The sequence below is a fragment of the Dermacentor variabilis genome, chromosome 1 (genome assembly GCF_050947875.1).
Source record: "Dermacentor variabilis isolate Ectoservices chromosome 1, ASM5094787v1, whole genome shotgun sequence".
NCBI classification, from domain to species: Eukaryota; Metazoa; Arthropoda; class Arachnida; order Ixodida; family Ixodidae; genus Dermacentor; species Dermacentor variabilis.
Window position 1 is genome coordinate 10,135,258 of NC_134568.1, and position 12,937 is coordinate 10,148,194.

General features: G+C 44.3%; 1 protein-coding gene across 14 annotated transcripts in view; it reads right to left on the reverse strand.

Annotated features, from left to right (window-relative positions):
* The window catches only part of mask (multiple ankyrin repeats single KH domain), a 214,186-nt gene that overhangs the window by 127,727 nt on the left and 73,522 nt on the right, over positions 1-12,937 (reverse strand). The gene's annotated exons all lie outside the window — the stretch shown is intronic.

Here is a 12,937-nt window from a genome sequence, read left to right on the forward strand (position 1 = left end):
CCTTTGGCACCCACTTTTTAACCTCTCAACAAAACCAACTGTCAAATGTTAAAGAGCTCAAATGCACCTATCACACCTCATTCATATGTGCATTGAATTTCATAGGTAACCATTTGCTTGTCTTATGCAACTGAACTTCAATTCAAAGATTCCTCATTCAAATTTCACGCAACTTGGAAAAAATGTCCAAGTTGTCCTATATTGACTTATTGAACGTGCAATGAAAACTTTAATGACTAACTCTGCTACACTCCTTATCTTGTTTAAACATTTTTTTTTACGCATGCAAGGCTGCAGAAAAAAAATGATCTGTCCGGGGAATTCGCATGAAAATCCTCCAAAAGAGCCAAGAGCTGGTCAATTCTCTCACAGTGTTCACACACATCCCTACATGAAGCGAGCTATTTATGACAAAGCCCATCTACCAATTAACTCACTGCAAGTGAGCCAGCCAGCAAAGTAATCATCCATCATGATTGCGATGAGTGTAGGCATACAGGTCATACTCAAAAGTGCCATTTGTCTCTTCACCGATTGTTTCAGTGGAGTCTCCCACACCACACTGCTTAACAAAAATGCAAATGCACCTACTCTCCCACACAAGTCCCGCACATGTACGTTAAAAATCAGACTGGGGTGATCAAAGTAAAACATCCAATACATCGCAGCTGCATTGCAGTGTTTACCAAAGTGATGACCCTGGCGATAATTGTTCCTCTCTGCCTTGTTCGTTCACTACTGACCTCAACACAATTGCAGTGGAGCTCCACAGCTCGTCCAAATCGCAACATGCAGCAAATTCCTGTGATATAATGAATGTGGATGTAACAGAATAATGCATGTATTGGACAAGACGAGACGCAAACCCAAATCAACAAAGGAGAATTTTACGTTCACACATTAAAGGCCATTGATATACCTTCATACCATACATAATTACTCCCGCATAATCGCTAGCACTATTTTTCGATAACCACAGTGCTAAGCAAGGAACTTCTGAAGATTTAATTTTAACTGCATTTTGCCAGGATAGGTTATACCATGCCTCTACCCCCCCCCCCTCCCCCATACCACTTGTAAAGAAGGTCAGTCTCAATCACATTGTCTAAAAAACAAGAAAACGACCCCCATTTTTGCACACTCATGGTTTACTTGCCAGCAACTCATATTCGGCTGCGCCCATTGCCTTGGCTGGATGACGGCAGCAAGTCTAGGTCAAAATTGTTGTAGGCCTGTGAAAAGTTGGTGCATGCAAGCTCAGCTTCAGGCTAGCAGCTCCTTCAACAGATATGCACATGACACTGCGAACCAGTTCCAACATCTCTGCAATGCACGCTTAGAGCTGGAAACGTTTCACACAAGCAGAATGAGCATATGAACCATTTGTTAAAGCAATTTTTTTTTCATGGTTACTAGCATAATAAAAAAGGGGGTAACTTGCATAAATGCACACACACACACACACACACACACACACACACACACACACACACACACACACACACACACACACTGTAGACTGGGGTTAATTCAACTCCAGTTAATTATGCTTTCTGGTTAGTTCAATCTCAGCACCTATGCATTTCTATGAGCCCCATCTTTCATTATTTCGATCCCAAAGTTGACCTTCGTCGGATATTTTGAACTTTATCAGTCAAGATGCTTGCGTCTGACCCCTATGAGATAGCAGCCCCTTTAGTGGAACCGTCTGTTTCGGCAGACCTTAAGGGACAGTGAATGCGTTCAGCACACTTCATCTCTCGTCAAAAACGCCTACTTTTGGCTAGTGGTAGGAAGATTTCAAAGCAATAAGCATAGCTCACAATGTTTGATTACGGTACTTACCAGATTCTAACCCGTGCCTTTTTAAAAAGAAACTTGGGCCGAAAATTGCCTACGCAATGCAACTGTACACCAAATTAAACCGCTTTCACAATGTTTACATGCTTTGCTGCATACCAGAGATGTATAGTGGTGAAGCTGACTTGAAAAAAAAAAAACACGGCAAAGCTGATTTGAGGTAAGCTGCCATTGTGCAACATTTTCTTTTTGTAATAAAATCAGGTGCACATTAGATTTCTGCTTTCTTTAGGAGCTTTAATGTCATTTCTACATTAGTTTACTATTATGGACACATATAAAGTGGCTGCACGTTTCATTTGGGGTGGTTAGAATAAGGCAAATGCTGCCAAATGAATCAGCGGTGGGTATTGCTATTATTTCTGCACTTTGTTTAATGCGACCTGCTAGACAATTCGACAAATTCCATCAGTCCCATCAGGGTCTCTGTGTGTGTGTGTGTGTGTGAGCGCGTACACATGCCATGCACGCAGACAATCCATTGTCAACCAGGGTCATGATTTCGTAGTAATGCCAATCTCAATTAAATTTTCACACTTTTCGCACTTCGTCAGTGGTCAGAGTGACGCTTCACCCACATTATCAATTGGATCATCCAAGTGTGAACAGTGAATTAAAAGAGTGGCATAGAAGTGGAAAGCACTGCTACAAGATCACGGCCTAGCTCACTGGCGAAAAATTAATTGGGATGTGTGCGTGCTAGTGAACGTTGCTTAAAAAAATGCAGCCGAGCCTTGCACCGCAGCTGCCCTATTAAGGACATCGCAGGACCCTTGCCACTGAGAGTGCTAATCAGTCACAAGATGACAAAAATTGCAGCTTCCGCACTACTATTGTGCTAAACAGAAACAGAATTTACGGATTCATTCAGTAAATACTAAAAGCTTATTGATATAGTAAGCACTTGTTTTGTGTCATTACAAACGACGACAGGCCGACCTGTTCATCGCAAACATTCACTTTATTACTCTACTCTACGAGTCTTGCCCCACGCTGTCTACATGCTGTCCATCCAGGCACGCCACACCACACACACTTCACGCCACTCGTCTCTCTTCCCTCCCCTCTCACCGCCACACCCGCGCCCCCTGGTCCCTTCTATGGCAACTACTGTCAACCGGGCACGTAGCCTCCAAGACCCGCACCTTGTCTCTCCTCATTTGGAGCTCTCTGTCCGCTTACACCGCCACTTTCTCCTCGTAGTGTTCTCTTGATACCCTCGATAATTCCAACATTTGGAATTATTCGGACACATTTTTCCAGTCCCACGAAATGTGAATTAACAAGGTTTTACTGTATTACATCCCCCTCCCCTCACACACACAGCCTGATGCTGTTGAAGGCCAAGAGTTGGGCATGTGCTGCTAAATGAACTCTGAGTTAATAAAATTAATAAAAACGATTTCATGTATGATGAAAACTACTGGTACTGTGTTTACATTATCAATACTGTTTAAGTGTGAAAACGTTGCTCATGGCCGCCAGAACCTGTGCATCAGCTACACACATCTGTAAAAGGCGCAGAGCAGAAGCAGCCCAGTTGCTCCGCATTGCTGATCCAAGACAGTTGGAATCTTTCACGAACTAGCTGAACCAAAGTATTCTGCAGATATGTAATTGAACCTACGAAGCCACGCTCACATATTTTCACGCAGTCAAAACTTGAAGCTCTGGTAATTACGTGCGTTTGAGCACACCACGAGCATGCGTCGTGCTTCAGAAACATGAACTCTCAACTTGCTAATGCTTTATGCTTTTAAATAATGGTATTTTTCTTTATTTCTTTGCACTACTCCAACACGGCATTACAGTTAAAACTCGATCTAACAAAATCCGATTTTATGAACTTCCTGATCTAACGAAGAAAGTTCCATTCCCTGGCAGGTACCCATAGGGTTCAATGCTGTCATCAACCAGAATTAAGAAAACTCAATTAATAAAAACCCAATTTAACTAAGTCTTTAACTGTCACAACTGGAACGCAAGAAATGTGACAGTTAGCAGCAAATGCAATGCTGCGGTAGCCCTTTGAGTGTCACTACGTTACAATTTTAGATTTTGAAGGACCAAAAAGGTGCTTTCTCACTTTTAAGAACTTCCCGATTGAACTAAATAATCCGAGCATGATCATTAATTCATTAAATCGAGTTTCAACTGTATTAAGGGGGGCCAGGGTCTTTGGGACCGAAAATCAGCCAAAAATTCTAATTTTAGATTTTTAATTTGAGCGTTTCTGAAGCGTTTTCGCACCTACCTCCGAAATTTGGCTACAAAATACCGTGTAGTTCTACCGTTATCATGACCTAAAGATGTGAATCTGCAACCGTTGCCCTTAAAATTGGGGACAAATCACGCCCGATTTTCGTCGCGCATAACTCTATAACTACGCTCTCTGCCAGCGCCATGTAGGTATCATTCCAAAGCTCACGTTTCTGGCTTTCTTTATTCGTCGGTTGACAGCATTGGCGGTGCAGCGCTCACGAAAAAAACAACAGCAAAGAAATCCACTGCGCATGCTACTATTGGCCACTCTGAGCACACGACCAAGATGGCAAGTGATGATTGGCTCCAAGGGCCACGAGCACTCAAACGACGAAAACAGCCGCAATTTTGTCTTAGTCTCCTGACTGCGACGCTGGATATACTGGAGGTCCTACAAAGTTTCGTTCCGTAAATCGTTACGTGTGGAAACTTGTAATAAACTTCCAAAAGCGATTCCGCCGTTGCAGTTGGCACAGGATACTCGCAGCTCACCACTTAAGTCGTACCACCGCCGAGCGTCGATGCCTAAACTGCTCTGCTGGATCACGCATATCCACGTGCCAGTTAAATTCACATAAAAATTGAACACGGCTGTCATACCTGAAGAGGAAGTGGACAAGATATGAGCACATGAGCAATCTACGTTCAACAAGATTGCATCTACGATGGCCACGGAGCGAAAGATTCGGCATTTTGTTGAAGATCCGACCACTGATAGTGCAATAGTCTTGATCACAAAGCCCACTGCTTCGTACGTTGCCATCGGACTTGCAGCAGTGAACAATCTCGGCGTTTTCTCGTGCAATACTTGCGGTGGTTCTGCGTAGCTGGTGCGGAGCGATCAGGATTACGGTCTCGCTACTAAACTGGCTGTGGTTTGCGAGATCTGCAGTGAAGTTGTGTTAGGATGGAGCTCACGGGGAACTGAAGACCCCAAAACGCGTAATATTTCTTTTGAAGTGAACATACTCGCAGTACGTGCTATGTTTTCATCCGGCAACGGCGAAACGGCCATGAATTATGCCTAGTGCCTACCGATGGCTTTTGGTGCCATTTTTCAAACTTTCTTCCGATATATCAGTTGTGAAATGTTTTTTGTTTTCTCAAAACCACAATCTTGATGATGATGCTGCATTGGAGGTGCATTATCTCTGCTTATACTTGGGCTATCATTGTAATTTTTTTTCCCTGAAAGGCAAAGCACAGTAGAGTGCAAATATAGAAAATAATGTTGTTGCATTTATTAGAAAATAAAAAATGTTTTTCGGAGCAGTTAGATTGATTTCTCTCACTGAAGTTTGCAATGTTCTCATTTGATATAAAACTGGGTTAGAACACCATACTTGCTAATTTGCACTCTTTGTTAGTTCCACATAATTTTCGTATGTCAATATTTATTATGGCCTCTACAGTTTGGTAGATAGATCACCTCCAAGCAAATTATGCAATAAAGCTGAATTTCCTCAATTTCTGGAAAGTTCTTTACTCTGCAAGAAAACTGGATGTATATTAAAAACTAGTACAATGAAATACATGGACTCGGGCAAGTTTCATCAAAATCAATCGAGAATTTTAAAAAATGTTTTCAGGCGCAGGGTCCCCCCTTGAAAGTTGAAGTTGAAAGTAAAGCACTGTCTCTGTGTATCTGTTTCTTTCTACATCCTCGTTCAGTTGCGCTTATACCCTCTATCATAGATTCTAACCAACTAGCCCGCCAACGTGTTTTAACCGCCCTTAAGGCCAGCTGCCAACTGACAAAGCAAAATCTCGCGTCAAAAACTGCTCCGCAGGGCTCTAACAAAGTTTTCCGCAGATTTCCCCTGGTGGTGCGTTAGCCGTCATCTGCTATGGCAGACCCGACATAGACCCGACGAGGCTGCATCGAGCGGGAGAGTATAACGGAGGAGGAGGGAAGTGGTTGGCGATGTTTTTCAACATTGAGGGGCTTTAGTCACTGCGGGAGGATGGCTTCCCGTAACACACCGTATGGTGCTTGATCGCGCGATAACCAAAGGTCCCGCTCACTAGAGCTTCAGCAATCTCCATTGGCTTGGGCCTCCGATCAGTGTGCTTTGGCCCAGTATGACCGCATGCGAGCACTAGGCACCACTCTTCGGCTTAGCGTCCGGAAAGGATCAACACAAGGTACACACTCGTCAAACGTGCAAACGCACTGTAGTCGCGCGACCTCAAGTCCGACACACAAAGGGGCCAGCAGACGAGAAGAAAACATGTACATTCCCAGTGCTGTCCCGGAGAGATCTCCCACACACCCGCTCTGGAAACAGTGGCGAGCTGCCGCAGGCAACGCGAGTGCCCCAATCGCAAACTACCACCAGTGGAGCACCACCGCCGACAACCGTGGCAAGTGGAAAGGGGAGACAAGTGAATACCCGTGCAAAGGCACCGCGGGGCATGCCTCAATCCCCAGAGGGTGCACAATTCAGCGGTATGCACTAGTAGCACAAGACCACCATTCTCAGTTGCCATGGCGAACCATTTCCCACTTCTCATGTGAAGCCACTCTGCATTTGGCACGTAATTTTGAACAGCCTACATCATGCGACTTAATTCTTTGTGCTCACGAGGAACCGAGGCATCATATTATAATAATAGTCGGCAGGCAAGTAACAAAGCAAAAAAATATATACACGAATACAAGATGAAGCTGGCTTCAAAAGCTCAGGCCCATATACAGTTATAAAGAGCAGGCCAGTACACGACACTATTTTATAAGGTTCGAATATGCACTCACTTTCGTACTTTCCGGTCATCTCAAATTTATCAAAACTAAGTTCATAGTCTCATGTAAATATCATCTAAAAGTTCAGATTACAGTTTTGCTTTAAATTATGTGTGTGCCAAGCACTGTAATCCCCACACAGCAATGCCCCATAACGCCTGCCGCACCCAAGTCTCCATGGTTTGAGCGACGAAAAGGCACTTTGTCTTAAAAACATGTCAGGCACCGATTTGATAGCTAGGATATTGCATTTATAAAGGGGCTAGAAAAATGAGAGGCACTGAAGAGTGAAATCTTTTATCATAAGTCCTTAAATGTGCTATATTGACAAAGTACAACTAGCAGAGATCTTCATCCCGAGATACTTACTCAACACATTACATGCAGCAATAACGATTTCACTGTCCTAGACAACTGTGATAGTGCAAACAGGACAATACAGATACAACAAAAATTTCTCCTTCAAGCCCAGATGTAATAACTTGGCACACAATATACTTTGGCGCAAAATCTACCTGCGAAACGGGCAGGACTGCAGCATGTGCACAAGACTACATCAATGACGAGAGGATGGAAAATAAAAACACATGCCATAGCTTCTCAGCCTTCCCTCAAATGACCAAAAGCAAATGCATGCACCTAAAGCTACTGCTTTTAACTCTCAACGAGCAAGTTATAACCAGGGTGTCGAACTGAACCCGAACCGAAAACCATACCAAAACCGGAATGCAAGCTGGAATTGAACCTGAACCGATATTATTAGACCTTGCCTGAACCCGAACTAAATCTGAGCAGAAAAATATAACTAAAAAATAATGGTTGCAGGTTAAGCACGAAACGATTCAAACAATATAGGATGCAAATGGGTGCTCATACATAAGTGATTTTTCGAAATAACTACTTTTCAGTCAGTACACCCTATGAGAACATCGCTACGGCTCACAAATTGCATTATGTGCGAGAATGCGGATAGCCAATGAGTATGTGCTGATAACTATACAGCTAGCTCGACAGAGATGCTTGCACTTATGAATGTGGCCATAATAGTTGTGTTCCACTGCCAAAACGGCACAAATGGCACACTGCTGGCAAATGCCACACTGCTACTATTACTAGATACACCGTAAAACGCACACGTCTTGACATACGAAGCACAAAAAAGATGGTGTTCCCAAGGAGAGAATATGGGAAAACCAAATTGTTCATCAGCATGGCTTCTTACAAGAATGAACCAATGGCCATTAATGAATGCCATCACCTTCTCAGTGCATGGTAACAACAGCTGTAAACAGCACAAGAAATGCACTTTTGTTCCTTGCCATGTCTCAACGCACATTTGGAGCCTCCAAGCAAAGTTGCCTCACTCTTCCATTTCTGCTAATCGTGCTCGGAGCACTATATGCGTTATTTCGCCTATTTTGTCTGCACTTAGTCAACGCAAGGCTCTGTGCCGCGTGCAGTTGTGTAAGAGCTATTTATTTACAGTTGAACCTCACTGTAACGAACCTCTATGTAACGAATTCCTGGATTTTACGAAAATTTTCAATTCCCCAACACATCCCCCATTGAAGCCCATGTATAGGCAACCTCCATGCAACGAACGCGTTGCGGCGATTGACCTTGATGTAACGAATTCGCGGCGCAGATCATCGAGCTGTATCTTGTAATGTTTTGCCCAAAATTCGACTGTGCCATGTACAACTTTAATAAATGTTGCTTAAGTAAGTTTTTATATCAAAAGGTAAAGTAGACCGCAAGCAGAATGCTTGCAATCGCAGCAAACAAGCAAATCTCGGTGATGATGATGATGTTGAGCGCCACACCAGTGGCAAGCGTAGCAACCTTTAAGCTTTCATTTTGTAGCTTGACACTAGGTGGCACTACTATGACAAATTCTTTGTGGTGTCTTGCGACGCACTTATGATAAGCCTTCTTCTCAGCGTGTTGATGTGCGTGTGAAGGTGTAAGTTTACGGTGTCGGTTCGTTGCGATGAGTTCCGCTGTGAAGAAACGCAAAGTTTTGTCGCTTGAAGATAAGCTCTCGATTTTGAATGTGGTTACTGCCGGCGAAAAAAAGAAGGATGTCACTGCCTGCTTCAATATACCAGCCAGCTCCCTGTCAACCATTCTTGCTGCAGAACAAAGCATCCGCACTGCGATGGAGTCGGGCACAAGTGCCGAGAAGGAAAGAATGAAGACATCGACCTATGCTGATGTGGACAACGCCGTGTTTGCATGGTTTATGGACAGACGAGCACAAAACGTGCCCATAAGTGGCGCGATTTTGCAGCAGAAAGCCATAGATTTTGCTTGCATCCTGGGCCACAATGACTTCAAAGCGAGTAACGGCTGGCTACAAGGATTTAAAAGCCGGCACGGTGTCGTCGGAAAGGTGATATCTGGCGAGTCTGCCTCCGCAGACAGCAATGCTGCTGCCTCGTGGGTGGCCGAGAAGCTTCCCGGCATTTTCAGCCGCTATGAAACTGCCGACATTTATAATGCTGATGAGACGGCCCTCTTTTATCAGATGTTACTGAGCTGCACGTTGTCACTAAAGGGAGAAGACTGCCACGGTGGAAAGCAAAGCAAACTCCGTGTGACGGTTTTGCTTTGTGCCAACACTGATGGCAGCGACAAGCGAACCCCATTGGTTATTGGCCGCAATGCCCGGCCCAGATGTTTTAAAGGAACAAGGCGGATGCCAGTAAAATATGTGGCAAACTCCAAAGCGTGGATGTCGCGGGCAATTTTTTCCAACTGGCTGAAGGAGCTCAACCAAGATGTCAAACGACAAGGCCGCACCATTTGTTTGCTGCTTGACAACTGCTCCGCGCACCATGTAGAAGGCCTACCGCTTTCGAACGTCGAGCTGCAGTATTTGCCACCTAACTGCACTTCTCTCATACAACCCTTAGACAAAAGGATTATTAACAGCTTTAAATGCAGCTACCGCCATCGATTAATACAAAAGATGCTCCCGGACATCCGCCTTGAACGGCCGACGAAAGTGGATATCTACCAAGCAATCCAAATCCTTGCTGCGTCGTGGCAAGAGGTCGAATCACAAGTGATCGCCAATTGCTTTGCCAAGGCTCAGGTAAATCAGGCCATTCAAGCTACAGTCCCTGAAGACGAACCTTCAAGCCCACCCGAGGTCGCAGAAGCGTGGGATGAACTACGCATGAACGGTGGGGTGCCCGACGGTGTCGAACTGTGCGACTTTTTGTTCGTGGACAACGGCACCGTGTCTATGGAAGAGATGACTGATGCGGCTCTTATGGAAACCGTTAAAGATAGCCTTGAAGGTGACGGTCCGTCAGAGCCTGACACGTCTTGTGCAGTGCCTACCGCGAGGGAACTGATGGACGCGGTGGACGTTCTGCGCCGTTTCGTCGGCTCGCAGGACGATGAAGCAGCCCTGGATGCCTTAGTTTCCTTGGAGCGCCGAGTAGTGGCTTCGATCGGGCAGAAACAGCAAGCAAAAATTACGCAGTTTTTTTCTATGAAATAAATTCTTTGAATGGCGAGTTCACTTCAATTGATATCTGTCGCATTTTTATTTCGTTTTGGCATGATCCTTACCAGTCTTAACCCGAAACTGCATGTAACGAAAACATGAATATAAGGAAAAATTACGAACTTTTTTCGATTTCGTTATATCCAGGTTTGACTGTATTTATTTATTTATTTACTTATTAAATACTGTCAACCCTTGACTGGGGGTTATATAATCGCAGTGCTTAGCATACATTGCCCGTGTTCATCATTTAGAAGCACCAATGTCTTTACCTGCCTTTATTTTTTTTTTAAGTAAGCAGGAAACAGAGCAAAATGTCACTTGCTGGCTTCTAACTTTCTTAGAGATTAAAAGTTTGCAGCTGCAATCTACGTAACACAATGCGAACCGGCGCTTTGTCACAGTTTGCTCACCACCAGTCCAGTAATAATAACACGAAGTGAAAGAAAGATGAATTAACTAAGCTGTTGTGAAGGCGTGGAAGCTAAGCCCACCCCATAAAGACACAGGCACTCACTAATTAACTCTGTCTTTGCTACGTAGAAAGAATATCCTCCTTATCTGTGCAACCCATTGGCAAACTGCACGTTTTTGAGAAAAACCTTATTAAAGATACTTTCCAATAGTTCATTTTCGACAATGCTATTGCTAGAATTGTGGTGATGGTGGCAACGCGAGAAGTTCATGTCAGTGGTGCGCACTGTGCTTCGAACGAGGGTACAAAGAAAATAAAAATAGGACTCAATACGGAACCGCACAGCTGCAACTGTTGTACAGAAGATCAAGGTCTTCAACAAACATGGGAAGAAGGTCACTTGTGCACATTAGTTACCAGCCATTGAGTAAGCATTTATTTCTCCTGTTAGGTAGCCTATGAGTTCACTGCTTCGATTTAGACAAATATATTTGACCAATCCCATCATGTTGGGATTCCTTCAAAACAATGCATGGTGCTGTAGCAGTGCCCTTTGCTCTTTTAATAGACACTATACACTTCACGGGAGCTCCTGTTTCTCTTTTTTTATTACTGTTTATTTATTGTATTTTATGTATTTATTAAATGTAAACAAGAGAGGAGAGCTGGCCCGATAGACGGAGCAACGCCAACTTCCGGTTTCTCTTTAGCTATAGCTTCCCGAAGAGTGACGTCAGGGCCTCTCCTGAGTTTCCTTCCTCCGTGAGTCGACCCGCCCAACAAACCATGCGGTGACCGTAATCACAGTGATGATAGTCAGAGCATTTTTCACGAATGGCCACCTAGTGGCGGCCTCTAGAATTGGCGTGCGGCTCCTTGCAGCCAGTTCAATAGCCAACCCCGGCCAAGCCCGGTCAAAACTCGTCAAAAGCCAAAATGGCGGTTGGAGCGTGTTGCCTACTTTAGCCCAGGCGGGTTTGGGTTGCGACGCATCATGCGGGAACGTTTTCACAGCTACTACATCACAGCGGGGTTCCTTATACATTGGATCCTATGGAAGCTATGCCGGGACCAGATGAAATCGACGTGGCAGCCAGGAAAACGCAGCAGTGAGGAACGTAACAGCGGGGTTCTACTGTACCACGTCTTCTATGGGAAATAGTCGCAGTGGACCTTTGACCATGCAGGAAAGACCAATCTCGTTATAGCGGACAGCTACTCGGGCTACATAGACTTTAAGATGCTAACAAGTGGAACATCAGTAGACATAAAAAAACTGAAGTGTTGGTTTGCAACACATAGTATACCAAGGCTGTTCAAGTCAGACAATGGACCGTGCTTTTCAGCAAAGGAATTCAACGAATTCAAAAAGGAATGGAGATTTGAACACCAAACATTGAGTCCCAGGTGCCTATAATCGAATAGATTAGGTGAAAGAGCGATAAAAGTTGCAAAAAGCATCATAAAGAAAAGTGAGAGAGATGGAACAGACATAAATAAGGCATTACTAAACCTGCGCAACGTGCCAAGAATCGAGGAGCTCGAGTCACCAGCACAAACGCTCTTTAGTCGTCGAACCAAAACAGCACTAGCAGTCGGCGCAGAGCTCCTGAAACCTGAAATCACTAACAATGTAAAAGAAAAACTTTAAGCACTGTGTAGGAAGCAAAAGAAGTATGCAGACATTCATGCAGCACCTGCTCCAGAAATCAAGGAAAGATCCAAAGTCAGATTCTTCGACAGTCACCAAAAATAGATCCCAGGAACTATTGTCGGAAGTATGCCTCACCCAAGGACTTTCATTGTAAAGACAGCAAGGGGAAATCTCAGAAGAAATGTCTTTCATCAGACCTACGAAAGCAGACTTGAAAGACACAAAAACTGCAGTACCCACTGTCGATCAGCCAACCCTGCAAGCCAGAGAGCAATGGACTCGCCACCAGCCATTGGGAGAGGCAATTGTGAAATAGACACTCAGTCAACTGTAACAGTCACAACTGTAACAAGAGCTGGAAGGCTAGGGAATGCACCAGTTCGGCTGAATGTCTAATACAAACAAAACAAGGGGGATGCAAGGGAAATCACATCGTCAGCGATATCCCTTATCTCAAGCCTCCCAGGCCTAAGCATATGGGCCGTT